The sequence below is a fragment of the Suncus etruscus genome, chromosome 3 (assembly GCF_024139225.1).
Source record: "Suncus etruscus isolate mSunEtr1 chromosome 3, mSunEtr1.pri.cur, whole genome shotgun sequence".
In the NCBI taxonomy this organism is placed as follows: domain Eukaryota; kingdom Metazoa; phylum Chordata; class Mammalia; order Eulipotyphla; family Soricidae; genus Suncus; species Suncus etruscus.
In genome coordinates, this window is record NC_064850.1 from 34,596,167 (window position 1) to 34,601,562 (window position 5,396).

A 5,396-nucleotide genomic window follows, 5' to 3' on the forward strand; every position below is an offset into this window, starting at 1 on the left:
CCACTGTGCTAACTCTCTGGCCCCTAAACTAAAATTTTTAATAAATAAAAAAAATCTACTTATAATATTGAGTGCTGAAAAACTTGGTCAGGGGTGTGTATGTTTTGGGCTCTACCATTTAAAATAGGCAAATCACCAAATCCTTCACTACTCTAGTTTCCACACTGGGATAATGATGTAGATGGTAATAAGGTGGCTGCCTTACAGGATGGGCAGGAGGACAAAATAGGGCATTGATCATAAGGCCTGGTCATATCAATACTCAATAACAATGTTATTTTATTTGTTGGGTTTTGGGTTTGGACCACACTTGAGGTACTCAGGAGCTATTCCTGGCTCAGGGCACAGGGGTGTGCTGGAGTGCACTGACCCCTTTTACTATCTCTCTGTCCAAGCAACTGTTATTTTTATTCTATTTGTATTATCCTCCTCATCGTCAAGATGTGTATATTTGCATGCATACATGTTTGTCATCTACATGAATAATTTATTATATAAATTAGGATATTAGGATTTATTTTGTTTGTATTTGGGCCATAGCTGGTGATGCTCAGAGGTTCCTCCTGGCTCTACACTTAGGAATCACTCGTGGCAGTGTTCAGGGGAATCATATGTGATACCACGGATTGAATCCTGGCGGATTGTATGCAAGGCAAGCACCTTACCCTCTGTACTATCTCCGGCCCCAGAATCTCAGGGTTCTACAGCTGGAAGAAATTTCTAGTTTAAGTTCAAAGATCTTGTTTTGCATATGAACACATGCAATCCCTAAATATTCTTTCTGTCAGGGTACGGTGGGTGATCAGGTGAGGGACAGAAATGATGATCAAACTTGAGGTTTCTAAGTTAGGCTTGTTTTCTGCCTTTCTTCTGTTTAACATAATTTTATTGAAATCATTTATTTTCAATATTTTGAACTATTCCATCATCTTTTGGTTCTCTGTGAATTATGATATCACAATAATAGGGTTTATCTTCCTGGCTGCTGATCTTTTCCATCAACTAGGAAGTTTATCTAATAAAAAAAAAAGACTATTTGAGGGTCACGGGAATTGCTTCACTGGTAGGGACAGGCCTGGTATATGCAAGAACCTGAGTTCCATCTAGATCACCAGAGAACCCTGGCTACCGCCATCAGATATGGCCTGTTTGTCTTCTGTTGCTTTGTTTTTCAAGTCCATTTAAATTTAGTGAAAATCCAGAGGTCATCAAAATAAGAGTAGAAGAATCTGATTTGTAAAATAGGTGAATTCTTCCTATATGCACTTAAACATTTCAGGTATTAGGTTGGGGCTGTGTCTTGGTGGTTGAATGTACACCTCATTGGGTGTAAAGCCTACCTTGGAGTGCCAGCACCCCAAAAGTAAAGTTTAGATATTGATTCCACTGATATATAATCTAATATTAGAGCCCCTGAGTCAGGACTTGTGCTCTATTTTATACTCCCATCACTGACTCACGGTAAGATCTTGGGCAAGTCACTTGACCTTCTTATATTTCAGTGTGTCAAACTACTCATAAAACTTAGCAAAGCATGACCTCATTATAAGACCAATAGACTTGAAAGTGAAGATGTTCTTTGATACATCAAAGAATTGCCCTAAAAGAATATAGATGGTGAAATATGAAGAACCAGAAAGTCTATTTTAATATAAATAAAATGATTCCAAAATGCAGCCTCAAGCAAGTAAAGTCATAAAAAATTTTTTTTATCTGGGTAAAATTGGTTAAATAATAGTAAAGATTATCATACAGAATGCCTGGCTTTCAAAAGCACAGATCCTAGCAACCTAACTAAAATACATTTAAGGAATAGAAACTATCAAATGCTAATGAACCCTTTTTGAGGGAAGAGGGGGTTGGGCCACACGCAGTGGTGCTCAGGGCTTACTCCTGACTCTGCTGAGATCACTCCTGGCAGTGCTCAGGGGAACCATATGCAATACATGGTATTGATCAAGACTAGCTATGTACAAGGCAAAAGCGCTTTAACTCTTGTATAATCTCTCCTATCAATAATGAATCTTTAATAATTTAACATATGTCATTACCAAGCCTTTATTTCTCCCTACTTACATAACATATACTATATATATATATATATATATATATATATATTTTTTTTTTTTTGCTTGTTTGTTTTGGGACCATACTTAGTGTGCTAGGAGAATGGTGATACCCTGTGCTTGAAAGGTGAAAGGATACCTAGGACTGAACCCAGACTTCCTACATGCAAAGCTTGTGCTCAGCCCTTTGAGCTTTAAAATGCATTTAACTAACTAATCTTAGAGGAAGATTGACAAAAGAATATAAATTCCTGGAACTGGAGTGATAGCACAATGGCAGGGCATTTGCCTTGCATGTGGCCTGGTCTCGGTTCAATCCCTGGCATCTCATATGATTCCCCCAAGTCTGCTAGGAGCAATTTCTGAGTGCAAAGCCAGGAGTAACTCCTGAGCACCGCCAGGTGTGATCCCCCCCAAAAAATGAATATAAATTCCTTTAGTAATGGAGCCTTTTTTTTTTTTTCACCAGATCTGGCGGGGCTTGGAGGACCATGCAGGTGTGGGTGATGCCAAGAATTAAACCCCAGTCTTCAGCACACAAAATACAAGTTCCAATCTGTCTTCTCCTCCCAAAGGATGCGGCATCTCCATGCATTTGGCCAGACACATAACTCAGAATTATGAAAACTGACTGAATAAATATAGTCCCTCTTCCTCTATTTTCTTATCCAACTTGGTCATTCCTGTTCGCTGTAGCGACAGTGGCAATGATTTTGAGTGACAGTGATGGTGGTGACTCGCAAATTTGCCAAGTAAAGCCTTTCCTCCAATCTGCAGAGGGAGAAGGCGGTGCCATTCTCTGGCTAGCTGAGGTAGCCTTTTATTGTTGCTGTAATGTATGATTAATGTTTGGGGGTCCCCCCTGGTGGACTCAGCGTTGTTGGTGGACTCAGCGTTGTTGAGTTCTGCAGGGGCGGAGAGAGGGATGCTGCGGGGGCGGAGTGGGGGGGGAGGAATGCTGTGATGGCGATTGTGCCTGATGCTTGGGAGACCAAGGGGTTCTGGGGTCTGGGGCATGCAAAGCAAGCACTCAGGAGACTGAACTACCTCTCTGGCCCTGTAGCTACGTTTGCAATGGAAGCTCAGACACGGCCTTTCTGCAGCATTCCAGGAACATCAGAGTAGTTGCACAGATTGCTTGTCTGTGGTGCTCCTAGCAGTCCTCTGGCATCTGCAACGTGCTTGAACATTTCCCATACTTTGAAAAACATCTTTGAGAGAAAAAAACAACAACAAACCAACATCCTTTTTGCAGACTTCATGAGAGCCAGAAACTTGTATAACCAAGCAAAACCTTTTTGGAGCAGAGCTGTCAATCTCACGGCCACAATCCCAGGAGGGGTAAGCGAGTGATAACTTGGCACTGTTGTCCAGACGCTGTAAACAAAAGATCAAATTCTGTATTCAGCTTTGGCCAGAGAAGAAACTGAAGCATTTTTTTAAAGAAAAAAAATTTTTTTTATAAAAGCTCGTTTGGGATGGGACTGGGGCCAGAGCAATAGCACAGTGGTGGGGCGTTTGCCTTGCACGTGGCTGCCCAGGATGAACCTAGCCCTGGCTTCCCATATGGTCCCCCAAGAAAGAAAGGAAAGGAAAGGAAGAAAGGAAGGAAGGATAAAAGGAAGGAAGTAAGAAAAAGAAGCCAACACCCAGTAAATTTAAGGAAAACGAAATGCTACCTAATTTAGGGGTAACAGACTAGAGAGTGAGTTAAGTGATGGTTGGATTGGCTGTGTGCTCAGATATCCTAGAGTTTCTGTTTGCAAGGATTTCTAAATTGAGATCTGATCAATCAGAACCAGGAATATTCAAGAAGAAATTTCGAAAAAAAAAAAAAAAGAGAGAAGATGCACGAATACACCAATTTCAGTTAAAATTGGGATCAGAATTAATAGCACTTTCCCTAAGAAGAAAAGGAAAAAAAAAAAAACAGTGTGTGTGTGTGGGGGGGGAGTTACTAGACAGGCACCTCAAAACACTAAACTCTTCCCTAGGAACATAAAAACCATGCAACAGTGGCAGAAGTGGCAGCCGAGCACCAATGGAGAGACGAAGGAAGGAAGGAAGGAAGGAAGGAAGGAAGGAAGGAAGGAAGGGAGGGAGGGAGGGAGGGAGGGAGGGAGGGAGGAAGGAAGGAAGGAAGGAAGGAAGGAAGGAAGGAAGGAAAGGAGGGAGGAAAAGGAGAAAGGAAAGAAAAAAGGAAGGAAGCGAAAGAAGGAAAAAGAAAAAGGAAGAAACAAAAAGAAATAAGAGAAAAGGAAGGCGAGAAAGAAAAAAAGAAAAAGGAAGAAAGGAAAGGAGGGAGAGAAAGAAGAAATAAGAAAAAAGGAAGGGAGAGAAAGAAAAGAAATAAAGAAGAAAAAATAAAAAAGAAATAAGAAAAAAAAGAAAGGGAGAGAAAGAAGAAAAGAAAGGAAGGAGAGAGAGAAAGATGAAAGAGAGAGAGAGAAAGAGAGAAAGGCTCTTTCACGAGGCAACCTCGGGCCCCTTCCAGAGCCTTCCTCGTCTGCCAGCTTGCCGCAGCAGGCTCAGGGCGGACAATGCGGCCTCCCGCCTTCGCTCCAGCAGCCTTGCGGCAGAAGCGTCCGTGAGGAGGGGGCGAGCTACTCGCTCGGCGCACCTGGCCCGCGCGCTCTCGGGCCGACCGAGCGTGCTCACGGCGGGCGGTGGGGGGGGGGGCGGGGCGGCGCGTCTGAGGTCTAACCGCCGGGCCCCGCCGAAGCGCGCTGGGCAGGCGTGAGGCGTGGGGCGCGCGGCGCGCGAGGGGCGGCGAGAGAGAGAGAGAGCGAGAGAGAGAGAAAGAGAGCGCGCGAGAAGCCGCTGAGCGCGCGCGCGCTGCCCCGGGGGGGCGTGGCCGAGCGAACGAGATCCGGCTCGGGCAGAGCCGCTGCGCGCGCGGCGGCCGCGGAGGGATACGCCGCGCCTTATATATAGCGCGCGGCGCAGGCTCGCGCTTCGCACAGTGGCGCTGAGAGGCTCGCGTGCGCGGCGCCGTTTCTTCGCAGTGGACAGGGAGCCGGAGCGCGGGCGGCAGCGGCGGCAACAGCCTCAACAGCCACAGCGGCGGAAGCGGCGGCAGCGGCTCCAGGAGCGGCAGCGGCGGCCCGGCGTGGTTGCGTGCGCACCCCGCGCCTGAGCAGCGGCAGCGGTAGCGGCCCCTCGGCCCGTCAGCCCCGCCGCGGAGGAGGAGGCCTCCCCGGCAGCCCCGATCGCCGCAGCCCGGCAGCCGCCACTCCTCGCCTCGCCTCGCCTCGCCCTCCGCCCGCCCGCCCGCCCGCCCGCACCATGGTAGGTCGGTCGGGAGTGGCCAGAGAAGCTGTCTCCTCCGAA